Source organism: Oncorhynchus clarkii, chromosome 3 (genome assembly GCF_045791955.1).
Source record: "Oncorhynchus clarkii lewisi isolate Uvic-CL-2024 chromosome 3, UVic_Ocla_1.0, whole genome shotgun sequence".
In the NCBI taxonomy this organism is placed as follows: domain Eukaryota; kingdom Metazoa; phylum Chordata; class Actinopteri; order Salmoniformes; family Salmonidae; genus Oncorhynchus; species Oncorhynchus clarkii.
The window spans coordinates 76,415,119-76,438,901 of record NC_092149.1 but is presented as its reverse complement, the minus strand read 5'-3'; the positions used below and the strand labels follow the sequence as shown (position 1 = coordinate 76,438,901).

Genomic DNA, 23,783 nt, shown 5'->3' with positions numbered 1-23,783 from the left:
CAGTCACCCACGATGCATCGTTACCCATCGCTCCACAAAAGCCGCGGCCCTTGCAGAGCAAGGGGAACTACTACTTCAAGGTCTCAGAGCAAGTGACGTCACTGATTGAAACGCTATTTAGCGCGCGTCGCTAACTAAGCTAGCCGTTTCACATCCGTTACACTCACCCCCCTTTTGACCTTCCTCCTTTTCCGCAGCAACCAGTGATCCAGGTCAACAGCATCAATGTAACAGTATAACTTTAGACCGTCCCCTCGCCCATACCCGGGCGCGAACCAGGGACCCTCTGCACACATCAACAACAGTCACCCATGAAGCATCGTTACCCATCGCTCCACGTCAGTCAAAGATAGAATGAACTAACAAACATTTTTGTACTCTGTTAAAGGTAGCTTTCAGTCTAGCAGTGACTACCATGGCAAAGGTGAAATTGATTTACAGTGGGTATACCAAAAGGTCCCCTATGATTTAGCTGATGGCTTTCAGAGTTCAATACAGGGCTGTAACGTTAGCTACGTAGTTAGCTAACTTACCCAGCTAGTCCAGCTAGGCTAGAAAGATAAGTAACATTAGGTTACCTCTAATTGAGAATCTTCTTTTTAGTTGTGAAGGAAAAAATGTATGGTATCGCATCACTTCTCAGCTGTCGTCGAAATGGATTCCCCAACAGTTCAGCCTGAAAATACATCTATTTGGTCACCGTATCATTATTGATAGCCTACAAGCCACTGGCAGAATCGGGGAGAATCTCTGGTAGGTAGAATGGTGAACGATAACTCATTTTCGCACTTGTTTGTAATTAGCACAGCCAGGCACAGAAAACCCCATGGACATGATGACAAACATTTGTAAAAAAACAAATGTTTTCCTGTTACTGTGTGTTGTTCGTTCGAAGTAAACAACACCATTATTCAAGTTTGTGGCAATGCCCCCTCTACCCAGAAAGCGGTATCAGCATTCGCTATAAATGCTGGACTTTGTGGTTCACTATGAGCAGATGAATACACAGGGAGTCAAAACTTCCCAATTCCATCAGTGCAATGAAAATGTGCCAGTTCTAGTTTGTGTTTTGTATAATTTTGATGTTAATGATAAAAAAGTAATGTTGTTAATATAGTAATGATTAAATGCCGTGGCAGAGCCAGGGTGAAATACCCCTTTAAACTTCTAGTGTTTTCATTCACTCTGTCCACATATTTTCCTCTCTTTTCATCTCTTTGTATTTCGTCTACCATTTTTTATTCTCCTCCCTCTCTCTCCTACTCCTCTCTCTCTCCCTGTATCGGCCTCCTCATTCATGTAAATCTGTGAGCTTTGAGAATGCAGCTTGTCTAATGTCCTGAACAGCACTGGATTTCATGCTGGTTCTTCCCGGTAGCGGTGGAATAATGGGGATGTGTATGGTGTTAAACTATGGAGGATTAAGACAACCTCTTAATGAAGCAGGCTGCATTTCACACAAACACAGCAAAGAGAAGACCGAAGGAGAATAACACACATGCACGAACGATACACACAGTCTTGTTTTACTAAATATGTTTACAAGCAGAAAATATGCTATCCTGTCTGTGAAGCTATGCTGTCTGTGAAGCTATGCTGTCGTTCATCAAGCTTTGGTTTTTCCGTGGTCTGACCAGACTCAATCCATCCATCCAGTAGGAGGTAAACACACATAAAACTACTTACACAAATTAATTCTACCAGAGGAGAGAAGAGGCCTGATTGGTTACCTATTGAAGTAGAGAGAGAGAGAGAGAGAGAGAGAGAGAGAGAGAGAGAGAGAGAGGAGAACGAAAGAGAGAGAGAGAGAGAGAGAGAGAGAGAAAGAGAGAGAGAGGGCAGTGAGGGTCTCCTATGGACTTTCGATAGAGAGGTAGAGAGCAAATAAAATGAACAGAGAGGATGAGAGGAGATGAGAAGAGACAAGAGAGAGAACAGGTGCTCAGAAGTGACCTCCCGTAGGCTAGTAATGAAGAGATAGGGGCGGGGAGAAGGGGACTGAGGATAGAAGAAAGCAGGGGATAAAAGAAGTGAACATTAAATACTGTCCTCCCATATAGGAGTGATGGAAAGAAAAGGAAAGAGAGAAAGACAGAGATAAAAGAGGCAGAGAAGAGAATAGAAGGGTATGGCCAACAGCATACTGCCCTGCATCCCACTGCTGCCTTGTCATTGAAGCTAAGTAGGGTGGGTCCCTGGATGAGAGACCAGATGCGGCTGTAAGTGGTGCTGGAGGGCCAGTAGTAGGCGCTCTTCCATCTGGTCCAATTTTTTACATTTTCATATCCCAATGCCCCGGGGCAGGGATTGGGGACATTGCCCTGTACAGGGTGCTCTCTTTCATATGGCACGTTAAACGGGTGTGTTGACTCCTAAATTCTCAATCTGGCCCTCATACCATCATGGCCACCTAATCATCCCCACCTTGCAATTGGCTCATTCATCCCTCCTCTCCCCTGAACTATTCCCATGTAGAGAATGTGTTTTCAGTCAACATATCTGGTAAAATAAGAGTTAAATAAAATAATAAATAAAAAAAAACAGAAGAGTATGAGGTAAAATAGAGATGGTAGTCAAATCTGAGATGCTGGTTTTCTTTGTGATATTTATGTTTGATTAATGTCACTCATCTAGGTGCACAGGGTGGATTGCATATTCATATTATACATTTATATAACCATGATTTTTGCCAGGTTAAGAATACATTCTCATTTCCAGCAAGTCCTGAGGATGAGTTGCAATGAGATTCCCAGCTTCCATTTGGCTCCTTTAACCACTCCCACTTCCCCTGCATATGCTATGTCCTTCCAAAACTATTCACCTTGGACTGACATGCTACTATTAGCAAATCAGGCTGTCAAGTCAATCCCAGAACTACTCAGCCAAACTAACCATTGACTTGATGCCTGCCTCTAACAGCCAGTCAGAATGGTCAGTTGATGCATGAGATGCCAGAGCAGGCCTAAAAAGCTGTCAGGATTATCTCACTGTCAAGAACACACACAGGTCAGCGAGTCAACCTCCGAGTGTAGTTGGCCAGCAGATCAGGACACTTGAGAAGCCATGCAGACGATCCGTCATGGAGAGTTGATCAATGATTCTTAGAATGATTCTCACTGCAATATGATACCGTTATTGGCTTTGAGATCGCTGTTACCTTCACAAAAACATACAACTTAGAAAGACTGTTGGGTCAGACTGTAGCAGTGGGGGAAAAGGTTGCGGGGGGGGGGGGGGGGGTGTATGTAGAAGGACTGAGAAGCTCCATTCTTGTGACTTTTTAAAAGGTAATTCTACTCCAAAATGAATGAAAACAAAAGTATGCTGACACCATCTACAATATAATTTCCAACTCTAGGAATGAATCAAAGAACATATTTGTCACGCCCTGACCATAGAGAGCCCTCTGGGTTCTCTATGGTGTAATACAGTGCCTTGCGAAAGTATTCGGCCCCCTTGAACTTTGCGACCTTTTGCCACATTTCAGGCTTCAAACATAAAGATATAAAACTGTATTTTTTTGTGAAGAATCAACAACAAGTGGGACACAATCATGAAGTGGAACGACATTTATTGGATATTTCAAACTTTTTTAACAAATCAAAAACTGAAAAATTGGGCGTGCAAAATTATTCAGCCCCCTTACTTTCAGTGCAGCAACTCTCTCCAGAAGTTCAGTGAGGATCTCTGAATGATCTAATGTTGACCTAAATGACTAATGATGATAAATACAATCCACCTGTGTGTAATCAAGTCTCCGTATAAATGCACCTGCACTGTGATAGTCTCAGAGGTCCGTTAAAAGCGCAGAGAGCATCATGAAGAACAAGGAACACACCAGGCAGGTCCGAGATACTGTTGTGAAGAAGTTTAAAGCCGGATTTGCATACAAAAAGATTTCCCAAGCTTTAAACATCCCAAGGAGCACTGTGCAAGCGATAATATTGAAATGGAAGGAGTATCAGACCACTGCAAATCTACCAAGACCTGGCTGTCCCTCTAAACTTTCAGCTCATACAAGGAGAAGACTGATCAGAGATGCAGCCAAGAGGCCCATGATCACTCTGGATGAACTGCAGAGATCTACAGCTGAGGTGGGAGACTCTGTCCATAGGACAACAATCAGTCGTATATTGCACAAATCTGGCCTTTATGGAAGAGTGGCAAGAAGAAAGCCATTTCTTAAACTCAAACCTTGATCAAAATTCACAAGCAGGGTACTGAATTAAAGCTACACTCGTTGTGAACCTAGCCAACAAGTCAGATTTTTAAAATGCTTTTCAGCGAAAGCATGAGAAGGTATTATCTGATAGCATGCACCACCTGAAAATGCCTGAATGCGACGTAAACAAAGACTCTGCTTATCTGACGCAGCACAAAACGCAGAAATAAAATATAAAACATTCATTACCTTTGACGAGCTTCTTTCTTGGCACTCCTATATGCCCCATAAACATCACTATTGGGTCTTTTTTTCGTTTAAATCGGTCCATATATACCCAAAATAGCTTTCAATGGAAGCTGTGTCATTCAGAAAAAAACATCGTTTTTTAACGCTGCATCATTTTTTTAAATTAAAAAAGTCGACGATAAACTTTCACAAAACACTTCGAAATCCTTTTGTAATCCAACTTTAGGTATTAGTAAACGTTTATAATCTATCAAAATGATTACAGGGCGATGTATATTCAATAGCTCCTCGTGTGCAAATCAATGGCTGCCCATGTCCACATTAACAACATCCTGGTGGAGACTGGAAGAAACGGAAGCCAGATAGATGGATTTTCCAACAAAAAATTCAATTGAAATTACGACAATGGCGACATCGTGTGGAATTTGTATGAATTGCATGCAGGTCGATATTACATTTTGTCCTCTTTTAACAACCCATGGAAGTGACTTATGGAAATTATTTTTAGCTTTCAGAGAGCAGTTTTTCTTGCGTTTTTCAATGAAACACACGATCTGTTATAGTCACAGCCGTGATTTAACCAGTTTTAGAAACTTCAGAGTGTTTTCTATCCACACATACTAATCATATGCATATACTATATTCCTGGCATGAGTAGCAGGACGCTGAAAAGTTGCGCGATTTTTAACAGAATGTTCGAAAAAGGAGGGGGTAGAAGTAAGAGGCTAGAGATATCCATAAAAAGTGTTGTTTAAAGTTTGCCACAAGCCACCTGGGAGACACACCAAACATGTGGAAGAAGGTGCTCTGGTCAGATGAAACCAAAATTGAACTTTTTGGCAACAATGCAAAACATTATGTTTGGCGTAAAAGCAACACAGCTCATCACCCTGAACACACCATCCCCACTGTCAAACATGGTGGTGGCAGCATCATGGTTTGGGCCTGCTTTTCTTCAGCAGGGACAGGGAAGATGGTTAAAATTGATGGGAAGATGGATGGAGCCAAATACAGGACCATTCTGGAAGAAAACCTGATGTAGTCTGCAAAAGACTTGAGACTGGGACGGAGATTTGTCTCCGGGGGGGGGGGGGGGGCGCCAACCCAGACAGGATGACCACATCAGTGAATCAACCACTCAGGTGACGCACCCCCTCCAGGGACAGCATGAGAGAGCCCCAGTAAGCCAGTGACTCAGCCCCTGTAATAGGGTTAGAGGCAGAGAATCCCAGTGGAAAGAGGGGAACCGGCCAGGCAGAGACAGCAAGGGGGCCGAATAGTACGCCTTCCCAGCCCGGTACGTCCTGTGCCGGCTCCCCGCACTCGCCCTGAAGAGCATGTCATCAGTCCGGTGCAACCTGTGCTGGCTCCACACACCAGGCATCCAGTGCGCCTTCCCAGCCCGGTACGTCCTGTGCCGTCTCCCCGCACTCGCCCTGAAGAGTGTGTCACCGGTGCAACCTGTGCCGGCTCCACGCACCAGGCCTCCAGTACGCCTTCCCAGCCCGGTACGGCCTGTGCCTGCTCCCCGCACTCGTCCACCAATGCGTGTGTACAGACCGGAGTCTTCAGCGACGGTTCACAGTCCAGAGCTTCCAGCGACGGTTCACAGTCCAGAGCTTCCAGTGACGGTTCACAGTCCAGAGCTTCCAGCGACGGTTCACAGTCCAGAGCTTCCAGCGACGGTTCACAGTCCAGAGCTTCCAGCGACGGTTCACAGTCCAGAGCTTCCAGGGACGGTTCACAGTCCAGAGCTTCCAGGGACGGTTCACAGTCCAGAGCTTCCAGCGACGGTTCACAGTCCAGAGCTTCCAGCGACGGTTCACAGTCCAGAGCTTCCAGCGACGGTTCACAGTCCAGAGCTTCCAGCGACGGTTCACAGTCCAGAGCTTCCAGCGACGGTTCACAGTCCAGAGCTTCCAGCGACGGTTCACAGTCCAGAGCTTCCATTGACGGTCCACAGCCTGGAGCTTCCTGCGCCAGTGCCATGGCCGGAGCCTTCCACTGCGCCGATGCCCAGTCCAGGTACGGTGTCCAGTCCTGCTCCATGGCCGGAGCCTTTCTCTGCGCCGGTGCCCAGTCCAGGCACGGGGTCCAGTCCCGCTCTTTGGACGGAGTCTTCCTCTGCGCCGGTACCCAGTCCCGCTCCATGTCCGGAGCCTTCCTCTGCGTCGGTGCCCAGTCCGGGCACGGTGTTCAGCCCGGCTCCATGGCCGGATCCGCAGTCTGAGCGGGTGCTACGTCACGCACCGGAGCCACCGACGCTAGTTGCCCACCCTAACCCTCCCCATCTAGTTTCAGGTTTTGCAGTCGGAGTCGGCACCTTTGGGGGGGAGGGGGTACTGTCACGCCCTGACCATAGAGAGCCCTCGGGGTTCTCTATGGTGTAATATGTCAGGGCGTGACTAGGGGGGTTTCTAGGTATTATATTTCTATGTTGGTGTGTGTGTATGGTTCCCAATTGGAGGCAGCTGATAATCGTTACCTCTAGTTGGGGATCATACTTAGTGTGTCCTTATTCCCACCTGCTATGAGGGATATTGTTGTGTATGAGTGCATATGTGTATTTCACGATCATTATATCTTTGTTGTTTTGGAAGTTTCACTATCATTAAAATGTGGAACTCTACTCACACTGCACCGTGGTCCAATTATTCATACAACGGTCGTGACAATATTGATAAAATGTTAACATGTTGGACCATGCATATAGTCATATTATCAGGTATGCTATTAGCAATGAGCATCATCACCTGTAGCCCAACTGATGCAGCATAGTGGCTATAAATAAATAAGCTGAAGCCTGGGGTTTCCTGTCTGCATTTACCCTATTGAGCTAATCATTAGTAGTCCTCCATCAGGTCGGATACCCACATTTCTCCAGTTGGTGAGCGGAAAACCAAATCAGCTGGTCGGTGGAATGGAATCATTATTTAAACACGGTGGTCAGCTCAGAACAATTACATTGCGGGTCGGAAACATTTTAAATAAGGAAGTTGTTGTGTTGCATTATGTTGCAAATTCCATTCTCTGAGTGGCAAGGCAGACATAAGGCTACCAGCCATGCAAGCATTGAGATGTGGAGCTGGGGACTGTCCCTTACTTGTGTGGTGATAAAACATTCTTATTTGTCCACGAGTAGAGCTCTTCCCACGTGAGAATACGACACATTTGGGTATGTCATTTTAGGCAAAAAAATGGAAAAAGGGGGCCGATCCTTAAGATTAGGAGGATTTAATGTGCAGCTGTGACACCATTGTTCCGCGACGTAAGGGGGTAAGGGAGGACACCGCTTGTTTAGGTTCGTCAGCTCAAGCCAGTTGACCAGGGGCAAAGAATCTAACCAAAAGCCCACGCAAATCAGATCCAAAGAGACTGTCAGTCCTTACTCTCTGATAACGTGTATGTGTGTGGTCATATTTTCATTTCAGTTGCTGCTTTGAGAGACCAGAGCTGATTCTGACCCCTTTAGCTCTCACCCTCTCCATCGCCATCCCTGTCTTAGCTCTTTTCAGATGTCCTTTACTCTGTGTGACTGTCATCAAAATGGATGACCTGGGTTTGTGAGAGGGTTGTCTGGGCACATCTGCATGTGCTGTGCACAAAAAAAACAAGTTTGAGTACAGCCTATACACATTCTCAATGTATTCATAATATATGTTATTTAAAGTGGTAATTTATTAATTATTTATCCTCCCAAGCCTTATCTCCGAATGTAATCTGACGGAAAAACTAAGGGCCACAACCATGATATGTACAAAACATGCGCACAAACACGTGCACACCGCATGTAGTCCTCAGACATATCATTGCGTGAACATGTGCAATGTGAGTGTTTCTCTGTCATACATATGTATGTGCACGTGTGTGCGCGAGTGTGCACGTATTTGATTTGATTGATTAGAATCCCCATTAGCCAACGCAATTGGCGACAGCTAGTTTTACTGTGTTCCAACAAATAACTAAAAATACTTTACAATTTAAATAAGCGAAAGGAGCCAATATATTCTGTTGCTTGTATGCTGCTCACTCTCACTCTCCTTGGTCAAATAGCCCTTACACAACCTGGAGGTCATTGTCCTGTTGAAAAACAAATGATAGCCCACTAAGCGCAAACCAGATGGGATGACGTATTGGTGCAGAATGCTGTGGTAGCCATGCTGGTTAAGTGTGCCTTGAATTCTAAATAAATCACAGACAGTGTCACCAGCAAAGCACCCTCACATCATTACACCCCCTCCTCCATGCTTCACGGTGGGTACCACACATGCGGAGATGATCCATTCTCGTACTCTTCGTCTCACAAAGACACGGCGGTTGGAACAAAAATCTTCAATTTGGACTCATCAGACTAAAGGACAGATTTCCTCCGATCTAATGTCCATTGCTTGTGTTTCTTGGCCCAAGCAAGTCTCTTCTTATTGTTGTTCTTTAGTAGTGGTTTCTTTGCAGCAATTTGACCATGAAGGCCTGATTCACACAGTCTTCTCTGAACAGTTGATGTTGAGATGTGTCTGTTACTTGAACTCTGAAGCATTTATTTATTTCTGAGGCTTATCCTCTGCCATTTCTGAACGTATCCTCTGCAATTTCTGAACGTATCCCCTGCAATTTCTGAACGTATCCTATGCAGCAGAGGTAACTCTGTATCTTCCTCTCCTGTGGCAGTCCTCATGAGAGCCAGTTTCATCATAGCGCTTGATGGTTTTTGTGACTGCACTTGAAGAAACTTTAAAAGTTATTGAAATATTCCGCTTTGATTGACTTTTTTGTCTTAAAGTAAAGATGGACTGTCGTTTCTCTTTGCATTTTTGAGCTGTTCTTCTGTCACTACCTTGTCACAACACAACTGATAAGCTTAATAAACGCATTAAGGAAATAAATTCCACAAATTAACTTTAACAAGGCACACCTGTTAATTGAAATGCATGAAGCTGGTTGAGATAATGCCAAGAGTGTGCAAAGCTGTCCTCAAGTCAAACGGTGGCTACTTTGAAGAATCTCAAATATTTTGTTTTGTTTAACACTTTTTTGGTTACTACATGATTCCATATGTGTTATTTTAAAGTTTGGATGTTTTCACTAATATTACACAAGTTAGTAAATAGTACAAATAAAGAAAAACACTGGAATGAGTAGGTGTGTCCAAACTTTTGATTGGTACTGTATATATATTTTTTTGCTCAGAGAACTTGGGGGGTCAAATAAAACATCCCGCCAGTGGCGGATCCCTGATTTAGAATTAAGTGATGTATCGGCCGTGCATATTGAAAAAACAAGTACAACTGCCTTAATTTTGCTTGACCCCAGGAAGAGTAGCTGCTGCCTTGGCAGGAAGTAATGGGGATCCATAATAAATACAAATACACAGGTACAGCCTGCCAGGCACGCTAGTAAAACACCTGTCTGCCTGTCTGTCATTCCATCTGTGTATATTGTCCACAGCACTTCAACCTCCCCCTAACACCCTAAAGAGCTCTCAGCTCAACAACACCACCTTCTCAAGAGCCTGGGTCTCATGTTCTGCATGTCAGTGTGCCATCTTATAGAGGGAATTCTTAGTCACAGAGGGAGCTTACTCCTATCAAACGATTAAACCTATCGTTTCTGATATATGTGAAGTACCTACTGGCTATGAGCTAGCGGCTAGGAGCTATGAGCTAAGGGCTAGGGAGTTGTTTCTGGACAGGGCCATAGTTTATCAAGTTAACTCCATAAGAGAGAAATTAAAACTCAGGGGTGTAAAATAACCCCAGTGTTGGTGTTAATAACTAGTGTTGAGTGTGACAGTGTGATTGTGTCTGCGGAGAGAAAAACATTCCCATCAAAACCACGCCCATCATTTTCATGTTTCCCATCATGCTCTACTGCAGACTTTTTTAGTATTGTTTTTGATATGTGTTTTTTCATGTACAGTACATTGATTGAATAATCTTATGCTACACAAAGGTAAATAATATTCATTATTCTAAACTAATCCAATCATTTCCTTAGATTTATTGCACCCGTTACTGAAATGGTTGTTCAAGTTTAAATGGTTTAGGTAAACTCCTTTATCCTGATTGTTATTCTGAATGCAGTTTGCTGGATGTTCTAACTCTGGCTGGATTTCAATGGGAATTACACATCACTTGGCAAGCAAGAACAATGTGACTTATATACCTAATGTGGCCTTTAAACCAGGAGGTTCCTAACACCACTGTGTAAAACTGGGCTATTAAACTAAAGCCTTATGATACGCACTGAGCAATCCACACCACACACACACGTTTTACCCTCAGAACAGCCTCAATTCATCGGGGCATGGACTCTACAAGGTGTCCAAAGCGTTCCACAGGGATGCTGGCCCATGTTGACTCCAATGCTTCCCACAGTTGTGTCAAGTTGGCTGGATGTCCTTTGGGTGGTGGACCATTCTTGATACACGCGGGAAACTGTTGAGGGTGAATAATCCAGCAGTTCTTGACAGAAACTGGTGCGCCTGGCACCTACTACCATACCCCGTTCAAAGGCACTTAAATCTTTTGTCTTGTCTATTCATCCTCTGAACGGTATACATACACAATCCATGTCTCAACTGTCTCGAGGCTTAAAATCCTTCTTTAACTGGTCTCCTCCCCTTCATCTACACTGATTGAAGTGGATTTAACAAGTGACATCAATAAGGGATCATTGCTTCCACCTAAATTAATCTGGTCAGTCTGTCATGGAAAGAGCAGGTGTTCTTAATGTTTTGTAGACTCAGTGTATGTAATATATTTCAGAAACAGTTACATTTTTATGATAACATTTGCCTACAGTAGAAACTCACTTAGTGAAGTCCACAGGACTGAAAATGAACATGCTACATTAAACCCTGGGCCAGTTTCTCTGTCACTAACAAATACAAATACACTGCTAATTCCCTAACACGAACCATTAGTATCATTATCTGTTTCCACCATCGAATGGAGGAGATGTGGGTATTATTTGCACCAAAATCAGTGGTGGAAAAAGTACTCAATTGTCATACTTGAGTAAAAGTGAAGATACCTTAACAGAACATGACTCAAGTAAAAGCGGTAAAGTACTACTTGAGTAAAAGTCTAAAAGTATTTCGTTTTTTAATATACTTAAGTATCAAAATCAAATGTAATTGCTAAAATGTACTTAAGTATCAAAAGTTAAAGCATGTGTGTTTAGTGAGTCCTCCAGATCAGAGGCAGTAGGGATGACCAGGTATGTTCTCTGTTTAGTGAGTCCTCCAGATCAGAGGCAGTAGGGATGACCAGGGATGTTCTCTGTTTAGTGAGTCCTCCAGATCAGAGGCAGTAGGGATGACCAGGGATGTTCTCTGTTTAGTGAGTCCTCCAGATCAGAGGCAGTAGGGATGACCAGGGATGTTCTCTGTTTAGTGAGTCCTCCAGATCAGAGGCAGTAGGGATGACCAGGTATGTTCTCTGTTTAGTGAGTCCTCCAGATCAGAGGCAGTAGGGATGACCAGGTATGTTCTCTGTTTAGTGAGTCCTCCAGATCAGAGGCAGTAGGGATGACCAGGGATGTTCTCTGTTTAGTGAGTCCTCCAGATCAGAGGCAGTAGGGATGACCAGGGATGTTCTCTGTTTAGTGAGTCCTCCAGATCAGAGGCAGTAGGGATGACCAGGGATGTTCTCTGTTTAGTGAGTCCTCCAGATCAGAGGCAGTAGGGATGACCAGGGATGTTCTCCGTTTAGTGAGTCCTCCAGATCAGAGGCAGTAGGGATGACCAGGGATGTTCTCTGTTTAGTGAGTCCTCCAGATCAGAGGCAGTAGGGATGACCAGGTATGTTCTCCGTTTAGTGAGTCCTCCAGATCAGAGGCAGTAGGGATGACCAGGGATGTTCTCTGTTTAGTGAGTCCTCCAGATCAGAGGCAGTAGGGATGACCAGGTATGTTCTCCGTTTAGTGAGTCCTCCAGATCAGAGGCAGTAGGGATGACCAGGTATGTTCTCCGTTTAGTGAGTCCTCCAGATCAGAGGCAGTAGGGATGACCAGGTATGTTCTCTGTTTAGTGAGTCCTCCAGATCAGAGGCAGTAGGGATGACCAGGGATGTTCTCTTAATAAGTGTATAGATTGAACCATTTTCCAGGCAAAATGTAATGAGTACTTTCTGATGTCAGGGAAAATGTATTGATTAAAAAACACATTATTTTCTTTAGGAATGTGGTGAAGTAAAAATAAACGTTTCCATAATGATGAATATTGAAGTACAGATACCCTAAAGTACTTTAAAAAAGTGAATAACGTTCACTACATTACAATGGAATCTGAGACAGCCTCCACCCCCAGTATTAGTAGTGTTTTCTCACTACACATATCCACGTCAGAGTAATGCTAAGGCATTAACCATAATCAATGGCATGTTCCTCATCCACTTAGAAAGGTGTAAGTGGGATCACCAGGAAATCCCATGCAATCCAATATCTCCCTTAACATGTTCCCATAACAATAATATCTCCCTTAACATACTCCACTTAGGAAAATCAATAGATCTGGCCAAACTGCATTGGATAGACAGGCTGCTTCTGTAGATGTGTATGTATGGACATATGAAGATAGATACAGTATACACACACAGAGATAGACAGAGAGATAGACAGACAGATAGACAGAGAGATAGACAGAGAGATAGACAGAGAGAGAGACAGAGACAGAGACAGAGAGACAGAGAGACAGAGACAGAGAGATAGACAGAGAGAGAGACAGAGAGAGAGACAGAGACAGAGAGAGACAGAGACAGAGAGACAGAGACAGAGACACAGAAAGACAGAGACAGAGAGACAGAGACAGAGACAGAGAGAGACAGAGGGGAAGACAAAGCCACAGATACACAGGGATCCTCTCAGTGGTCCATATGCTGCAGGAGGAGAGTAAGAGTGAGCAGCAGCAGGAGGCCATGTAATCTCCAATAATATGCAAATGATCAATCTCCCTGCACAGTATTACTGCAGACCAGGCAGGGAGAGGAAGAGAGGGAGAAGGCCCTGTGTGTGCGCGTGTGTGCCAGATTTAATCTGAGATATCTTTCTTTGTAATCATTATCAATAGCTTGATCACTAGCAAATAGCTACAGTACTCTTGTATTGTACAGCACAATACAACAACATATTTTATCCTGTTGGCTCAGTGCTTCGGCATATCTGTAGGTAGCTACAAAATGTCAGTGATGTAAGCATAGCTAAAGAGAGAACGTGAGAGAAAGAGACTCGGACAAAAACAAGACAGAAAGAAAGAGAAAATGATGAAATGTGAGTTCTGTATATTTTTTAGATGGCGATGAGGTGCTTTTAGTTTTTTTGATGGTTTGGTTTTGGATTTTGAGTTACTCTTGCGTGTGCATAGACAGAGAGAGAGAGAGAGAGAGACATCATTAGTTACATCATTAAAAAAAAAAAGTTTACTTCATTTTAACAGACTATAGTTAAATCCAAACCCCCCTCCTATTCCACTGCACACAGAAGCCCCCTGACTCCCCACTCCCTACAAAGCCCCCCAGACGGTTCACCAGCCCACCTGACTCCCCACTCCCTACAAAGCCCCCCAGACGGTTCACCAGCCCACCTGACTCCCCACACCCCCACAAAGCCCCCCAGACGGTTCACCAGCCCACCTGACTCCCCACTCCCTACAAAGCCCCCCAGACGGTTCACCAGCCCACCTGACTCCCCACTCCCTACAAAGCCCCCCAGACGGTTCACCAGCCCCCCTGACTCCCCACACCCCCACAAAGCCCCCCAGACGGTTCACCAGCCCACCTGACTCCCCACTCCCTACAAAGCCCCCCAGACGGTTCACCAGCCCCCCTGACTCCCCACACCCCCACAAAGCCCCCCAGGCGGTTCACCAGCCCACCTGACTCCCCACTCCCTACAAAGCCCCCCAGACGGTTCACCAGCCCCCCTGACTCCCCACACCCCCACAAAGCCCCCCAGACAGTTCACCAGCCCACCTGACTCCCCACTCCCTACAATGTCCCCCAGACGGTTCACCAGCCCCCCTGACACCCCACACCCCCACAAAGTCCCCCAGAAGGTACACTAGCCCCCGACTCCCCACAACGTTCCCCAGACGGTTCCCCAGACCCCCTAACTCCCCACAGACAGTTCACCAGCCCCCTTGACTCCCCACACCCCTACAAAGTCCCCCAGACGGTTTACCAGCCCCCCATGTACATGCTCCAGTTCCAGCTGAGCCCACACCAGCCCCAGCAACACAGCTGAGGCCTCCGTAAACCCCGCCCCCTGCTTCTCATGTTTCCTGGTCTCGCACATTGCCATTTTTGCCTGCCCCAACAGGAAATTCACTAGAAAGTACTTTCATCTGTTGGCTACACTATACCTAGGCCCTCCTGTTGGCTACGCTATGCCTAGGCCCTCCTGTTGGCTACGCTATACCTAGGCCCTCCACCTGTTGGCTACGCTATACCTAGGCCCTCCTGTTGGCTACGCTATACCTAGACCCTCCACCTGTTGGCTACGCTATACCTAGGCCCTCCTCTTGTTGGCTATGCTATACCTAGGCCCTCCTGTTGGCTATGCTATACCTAGGCCCTCCTGTTGGCTACGCTATACCTAGGCCCTCCTGTTGGCTACGCTATACCTAGGCCCTCCTGTTGGCTACGCTATACCTAGGCCCTCCTGTTGGCTACGCTATACCTAGGCCCTCCTGTTGGCTACGCTATACCTAGGCCCTCCTCCTGTTGGCTACGCTATACCTAGGCCCTCCTCTTGTTGGCTACGCCATACCTAGGCCCTCCTCCTATTGGCCAAGCTATACCTAGGCCCTCCTCCTATTGGCCACGCTATACCTAGGCCCTCCTCCTGTTGGCCACGCTATACCTAGGCCCTCCTCCTGTTGGCCACACTATACCTAGGCCCTCCTCCTGTTGGCCACACTATACCTAGGCCCTCCTCCTGTTGGCTACGCTATACCTAGGCCCTCCTTCCTGTTGGCTACGCTATACCTAGGCCCTCCTCTCGTTGGCTACGCTATACCTAGGCCCTCCTCCTGTTGGCTATGCCATACCTAGGCCCTCCTCCTGTTGGCTATGCCATACCTAGGCCCTCCTCCTGTTGGCTATGCCATACCTAGGCCCTCCTCCTGTTGGCTATGCTATACCTAGGCCCTCCTCCTGTTGGCTATGCCATACCTAGGCCCTCCAACGTATAGGTCCAGAGTTAGCCCCAAATCTAGACCTGTACACCAGCCATCCAGGACAGAAAACAACTCTACCAGCCTGGAACAAGAAAAACCTCCCCTCAGAACAGACACCCCCTCCCTACTGATGGATCAAGGTGCGACACATATCTGTTCATAGCGATAGCTCCATGCATAATCCTCCTGTGTAGATCAGCAGTACACTTCTCTATGGGAGGCTTATACAGGGAGCCAACATCCTCTCAGAGAAGAGCCCGGTCCCACCTCCCCAGCCTCCCCAGCGGCATCGTCACAGCCACCACATACAGAGCCTTCTTGCTGGCTGTGAAAAAGGCCCTCATCTCCGGAGTCTTGAACGATAGGATCATTCCCTCTCCCTCCTGGAGTTCTCCTGCAGAGGCAACCATGGTGAAAGAAGGTAAGTCAGTCTCTGCTTACTCCCCAGCAGCTCTCTGAATGAGTCTGGTAGTGCAGCACAGAACCTCATCCCTACACGTCCCCACTGTCGCCCACCAGGAAGAATAGGAGATCCTGCTCTGGCCTATTTCCCCATAATCAGACCCTAACCCTAACCCTCTCAGTTCACCTTAGCTGATGGCGCCCCCTCAAACAACACTACCCAATCACCTGATGCAGAGAGAAAGAGAGAAAGAGAGAGATTCAGAGAGAGAGAGACAGGGAGAGAGAGAGACTCAGATAGATATCAGAGAGAACACAAATGAAAGAAAGAGAGAGAGAGAACACAAATTAAAGAGAGACAGAGATAATGGAGAATAATGTTAGGAGTAGGCCCTTTCCTGTTTCAGAATGACAATGCCCCAGTACACAAAGTGGGGTCCATACAGAAATGGTTTGTCGAGATAGGAGTGGAAGAACTTGACTGGCCTGCACAGAGCCCTGACCTCAACCCAATCGAACACCTTTGGGATGAATTGGAACGCCGACTGCGAGCCAGGCATAATTGCCCAACATCAGTGCCTGACCTCACTAATGCTCTTGTGGCTGAATGGAAGCAAATCCCCACAGCAATGTTCCAACATCTAGTGGAAAGCGTTCCCAGAAGAGTGGAGGCTGTTATAGCAAAGGGAGGAACAACCTCCATATTAATTTTGGAACGACATGTTTTCACGTACGTAGTGAATCTAAGAGTGTTGTATTCAAAGGCAGGGCAGTGTGCTCTTCTCTCCCAACAGACTGTGCTTAAAAGCCATTACTCCAGCGATAAGCAGGCCGAGCAGGCATGGATATGTTTAGTGATGTGTACTGTTTGGCTTCAATGGACCATCTCTCTCTCTCTAAATATCCTCTCTCTCTACTCCTCCGTCTTTTTATATTTCTCTCTCTTCATGCCAATTGTTTTTCTCCATCTCTCTATCTCTTTATCTCTTTATCTCCTCTTAGGGCCTAGAGTTTTTACTGGTCGTGTAATGTGGTCAAGCTAGGGAATACTGCTGTGTCCTAGTCTGTGTCCTGGTCTGTGTCCTAGTCTGTGTCCTAGTCTGTGTCCTAGGCTGTGTCCTAGTCTGTGTCCTGGTCTGTGTCCTAAGCTGTGTCCTAGTCTGTGTCCTAGTCTGTGTCCTGGTCTGTGTCCTAGTCTGTGTCCTAGTCTGTGTCCTAGTCTGTGTCCTGGTCTGTGTCCTAGTCTGTGTCCTAGTCTGTGTCCTAGTCTGTGTCCTAGTCTGTGTCCTAGTCTGTGTCCTAGTCTGTGTCCTAGGCTGTGTCCTAGGCTGTGTCCTAGGCTGTGTCCTAGTCTGTGTCCTAGTCGGTTTGATGTAGAGAGGGCTACACTGTCTCACTGACTGTCTTGGGGACTACATCGAACACCCTGTCAGCCAGGCCTTGGTCTGTCCACCACACAATCACACAGCATTGGAAGACATATGGACTGGTTAGACTGAGTCTAAACACACACTGACGCTGGTCGCACACACACACACGCACACACAGGCACACACACATGCAAAGCCAAGAGCAAATAACTCTCCGCTACAAATGTTATTCAATGTTGCAGTTCCTGGCTGGCCACTAAAACCATCGCCAGTGTCCAGCGCACAAACACACACACACTAACACACACACACACTAACACACACACACTAACACACACACACACTAACACACACACACTAACACACACACACACTAACACACACACAGTCTAAACGCCATGAGGAAAGACTTTAGCTGGAGTAACACAGGCACATCCAGACTCCACACCGGAAAATTATGGGATTTTGGAGCGCCGTAAATGCTGGGAATGCCATCCAGACAGTGGAATGGGAAAATCAATTGAATAGCAGCTTTATCCAGTCTCTCCCGAGGGCTTATCATGCTTTCCCTGCTGATCTCTTGTGCACAACTGTTCAAGGCTGTAGAATTCCAAACAACTCCCATACCCTACATATTGAAGAACAGAGAATTCCCATTGGATCCAAAATGCTGAATAGATAAAGTAATGAAAATATATGTTATTACAACAATGGAAATACAATATCATTTTTTATTCTCTCACTCTGTTGATCTCAAACCCTCCCTGTCTCTTACATGGAGAGGAATCTGATTTGAGGGAAAACCCACAAGTGAGAATGACCATTACACTTGAGGAGCAAAGGAGAAGTGTGTGTGTGTGTCTTTAATTGCAGCAGTGAGAGTCCACCGTAATCAAACTCATTCACCTACACTACAGGAAAACAGATATCCATGACCTTTGAACCAGAGAACAATTACCAAACAGAGGTTTAATCTACAACACTATAACACTCCTTCACCTGGGCTCAAATACTGTCACATATGGTGCATTTGGAAAGTATTCAGACCCCTTGACTTTTTCCACATTTTGTTACGCTAGACTTACGTATTCTAAAATTGATTAAATACTTCTTTTGTTTTACCTCATCAATCTACACACAATACCCCATAATGAAAAAGCAAAAACTGGTTTTAGACATTTTTGCAAATGTATATGAACATTTATTTTTTATGTCACCTTCACATAAGTATTCAGACCCTTTACTCAGTACCTTGTTGAAGCACCTTTGGCAGCGATTACAAGTTTGGCACACCTGTATTTGGGGAGTTTCTCTCATTCTTCTCTGCAGATCCTCTCAAGCTCTGTCAGGTTGGATGGGGAGCGTCGCTGCACAGATGTTTTCCGGTCTCTCCAGAGATGTTCAATCGGGTTCAAGGCTCTGACTGGGCCACTTAAGGACATTCAGAGACTTGTCCCGAAGCCACACCTGTGTTGTCTTGTCTGTATGCTTAGGGTCGTTGTCCTGTTGGAAGATGAACATTCACCCCAGTCTGAGGTCCTGAGTGATCTGGAGCAGGTTTTCATCATGGACCTCTCTGTACTTTGCTCAGTTTATCTTTCCCTCGATCCTGACTAGTGCCAGGTTTCCTCCAGACGTGACGCTTGGCATTCACACCAAATAGTTCAATCTTGGTTTCATCAGACCAGAGAATCGTGTTTATCATGGTCTGAAAGTCCTTTAGGTGGCTTTTGGCAAACTCCAAACGGGTTGTCATGTGCATTTTACTGAGGAGTGGCTTCCGTCTGGCCAAACAACCATAAAGGCCTACTTGGTGGAGTGCTGCAGAGATGGTTGTCCCTCTGGAAGGTTCTCTCATCTCCACAGAGGACCTCTGCGGCTCTGTCAGAGTGACCATTAGGTCATTGGTCACCTCCCTGACCAAGGCCCTTCTCCCCAGAATGCTCAGTTTGGCCAGGCGGCCAGCTCTAGGAAGACTCTTGGTGGTTCCAAACTAATTCCAATTAAGAATGATGTAGGCCACTGTGTTCTTGGGGACCTTCAATGCAGCAGAAATGTTTTGGTACCCTTCCCCAGATCTGTGCCTCGACACAATCCTGTCTCGGAGCTCTACGGATAATTCCTTCAACCTCATGGCTTGGATTTTCCTCTGACATGTACTGTCAACTGTGGGACCTTACATAGACAGGTGGGTGCCTTTCCCAATCATGTACAATCAATTAAATGTACCACAGGTGGACACCAGTCAATGGAAACAGGATGCACCTAAACTTAATTTAGAGTCTGAATTTTGGCGTTGCAAAGGGTCCGAACACTGATGTAAATAAGGTATTTCTGTTTTCACTTTGTCATTATACGGTATTGTGTGCAGATTGATGAGGATTTTTTAAATTGAATCCATTTTAGAATAAGGCTGTAACAACACAAAATGTGGAAAAAGTCAAGGGGTCTGAACACTTTTCAAATGCACCGTACATTTGAAGTAAATATTATAATATCTTTCATTTGTTCATTCAACTACTTTGTAGTTGAATATTTTAATGTATTTGGAAATACACCTGGAAAGTATTCAGTATTTACCATAATGAAATACATGTATTTGAACCCAGATCTGGTCATCCCCACCGGCCAGTCTGACAGACAGACAACACTCACAGGACCATGGTTTGATGAGAGGAGGGAGAGGAGTGTAACGGCAGATTTCATCCTCTTCGTATGAAGAGGAGTAAGGATCGGACCAAGATGCGGCGTGGTAAGTGTTCATGACGATTTTAATAAGAAAAGCACTGAACACTATGAAATACAAAAACAATAAACAAATACGTGAAATAACCAAACCGAAACAGTTCCGTGTGGCAACAAACCAACAGTGAAACCCAGGCTACCTAAATATGGTTCTCAATCAGGGACAATGATAAACAGCTGCCTCTGATTGAGAACCATATCAGGCCAAACACAGAAATAGAAAAAACATAGAAACACAAACATAGACTGCCCACCCCAACTCACGCCCTGACCATACTAAATAAAGACAAAACAAAGGAAATAAAGGTCAGAACGTGACAAGGAGAGAGAAAGAGAGGGAGAGGAAAGAGAAAGAGAGGGGGAGGAGAGTGAAAGAGAGGGAGAGGAGAGAGGGAGAGGAGAGAGAGAGAGGAGAGAGAAAGAGAGAGAGAGGAGAGAGAAAGTGAGGGAGAGGAAAAAGAAAGAGAGGGGGAGGAGAGGAGAGAGAAAGAGAGTGAGATGAAAGAGAAAGTGAGGGAATGAGAAGAGTATGACAAATGAAGCAGCATGTTGATAAAAAGAAAGGGAGGGAGGTTATGTGTGTGTGTGTGTGTGTGCGTGTGTGCGTGTGTGCGTGCGTGCGTGTGTGTGTGTGTGCGTGCACATTTCCTCTTGGTCTATTCCATTGAGTTCCTGAGCAAGAGGACCGCTGTATGAATCTGACCAGTTCCATTTGTCTTTTCGTGCCTACCTTCGTAGCTAAATGCACACAATAACCCAGTTGATATGAGTCTCCATCTTTAATGTGTGAGATGACAGAGAAGTGGAGTGTAGAGGACCATTAAGTAACCAAACTGCAGGGTGACACAACATGACTGTTGACTGGTTAAATAACTTAACGCTAATTTACAAAAGGTCCCGGATTTTTTGGGGGGGCTACAATCTATGGTAACTTTGGTAATTTATACTTGAATAACTTAAAAAAATGTATTCATATAAAATATACATGTTTTTCCTTCATCTTTTTACAATGAGTGTACGAAACATTAAGAACACCTTCCTAATATGGAGGTGCACCCCCTTTTGCCCTCAGAACAGCCTCAATTCGTCGGGGCATGGACTCTACAAGGTGTCAAATGTGTTTTACAGGGATTCTGGCCCATTGTTGACTCCAATGCTTCCCACAGTTGGGTCAAGTTGGCTGGTTGTCCTTTGGATGGTGGAAAATTCTTGATACACACAGGAAACTGTTGAGCTTGAAAAACCCAGCAGTTCTTGAAACAAACCGATGTGCCTGGCACCTACCCCCATACCTCGTTCAAATATTTTGTCTTTCCCGTTCACCCTCTGAATAGGGCAGCAGATAGCCTAGTGGTTAACAGCTTTGGGCCAGTAAACTGAAAGGTTGCTGGGTCAAATCGCAGGTAACCATGGTTGGCAGAGGAAGAACAATGATTCCAACACCCACACCCACACACTCACACTAACACCCACACAGTAACGCACACACACTCACACTAATACCCACACACTAACACTCATGCCCACACACTAACACCCCCACACTAACACCCACATACTTACAATAACACACACACACACTAACACCCACCCACACACACCCACCAACACCAACACACCAACACCCACACACTAACACCCGCACCCGCACCCTCACACTAACACCCACCCGCTAACAAACTCTCACATTAACACACACTCACACACTAACACCCACACACTAACACCTACACACTAACACCCACACACTAATACCCACACACTTACACTAACGCCCACACATGAACACACCACACACTTACACACACTCATACACTAACACCCCCACACTTACACTAACACCCACACACTAACACCCCCACACTAACACCCACATACTTACAATAACACACACACACACTAACACCCACCCACACACACCCACCAACACCAACACACCAACACCCACACACTAACACCCGCACCCGCACCCTCACACTAACACCCACCCGCTAACAAACTCTCACATTAACACACACTCACACACTAACACCCACACACTAACACCTACACACTAACACCCACACACTAATACCCACACACTTACACTAACGCCCACACATGAACACACCACACACTTACACACACTCATACACTAACACCCCCACACTTACACTAACACCCACACCCAAACACACACACACCCACACCCACACACTAACACCAACACACTAACATCCACACATTTACAAAAACACACACACACACTCACACCAACACATACACACACACTCATACACTAACACCCACACACTTACACTAACACCCACACACTAACACTCATGCCAACACACTAACAACCCCACACTAACACCCACACACTTACACACACATACACTAACACCCACACCCACACACTCACACTAACACACACACTTACACACTAACAACCGCACACTTACACACTAACAACCACACATTTACACTAACACCCACACACTAACTCCCACACACTAACACACTAAAACCCACACACTAACACCCTCACACTTACAATAACACACACACACACTTACACACACATACACTAACCCCCACACCCACACTAACACACACACTCACACTAACACACACACTCACACTAACACACACACATTTACACTAACACCCACACACTAACACACTAAAACCCACACACTAACACCCGCACACTTACAATAGCACACACACACACACTCACACTAACACACACACTCACATACTAACACCCACACACGAATACCCACACACTAACACCCTCACACTTACAATAACACACACACACACTTACACACACATACACTAACCCCCACACCCACACACTCACACTAACACACACACTCACACTAACACAAACACTCACACTAACACACACACATTTACACTAACACCCACACACTAACAACCACACACTAACTCCCACACACTAACACACTAAAACCCACACACTAACACCCAAACACTTACAATAACACACACACACACTCACACTAACACACACACTTACACTAACACCCACACACGAACACCCCACACACTTACACACACTCACACGAACACCCACACACTAACACCCACACACTAAAATCCACACATTTACAAAAACACACACACACACTCACACGAACACCCACACTCACACACTATTACCCACAAACGTACACAAACACACTAACACTCACACTAACACCGACACACTCAATCTAACACCCACACCCACACACTCACACTAACACTCACAAACGTACACTCACACACTAACACCCACACACTCACACTAACACCCAAACACTAAATGTACATATCTACCTCAAATACTCCAGTATACCTGCACATTGTCCATTTACCTTGTATATAGCTTCCTCTTGTAATTCTAATGTTTTTTTATTAGTTATCATTAGTTATACTTGTTTTCATATTGAATACTGCTGGGTAGGGCTTGCGCATGTGACAAATACAACTTGAACTTGAATCCTCAAAAGTTTCTACACACAAAATACTCAGAAATGTTAATTTTACGTAACACACACACACAGACACTCTCAAACACACACACACACACTCTCAAACACACACACACACACGCTCAAACACACACACACACACACTCTCAAACACACACACAGACACTCTCAAACACACACACAGACACTCTCAAACACAC

The 23,783-nt window shown here is 45.5% G+C and overlaps 1 protein-coding gene across 1 annotated transcript in view; it reads right to left on the bottom strand.

Annotated features, from left to right (window-relative positions):
• LOC139406146 (interleukin-1 receptor accessory protein-like 1-B) overlaps positions 1-23,783 on the bottom strand; it is a 418,506-nt gene that overhangs the window by 326,460 nt on the left and 68,263 nt on the right. The gene's annotated exons all lie outside the window — the stretch shown is intronic.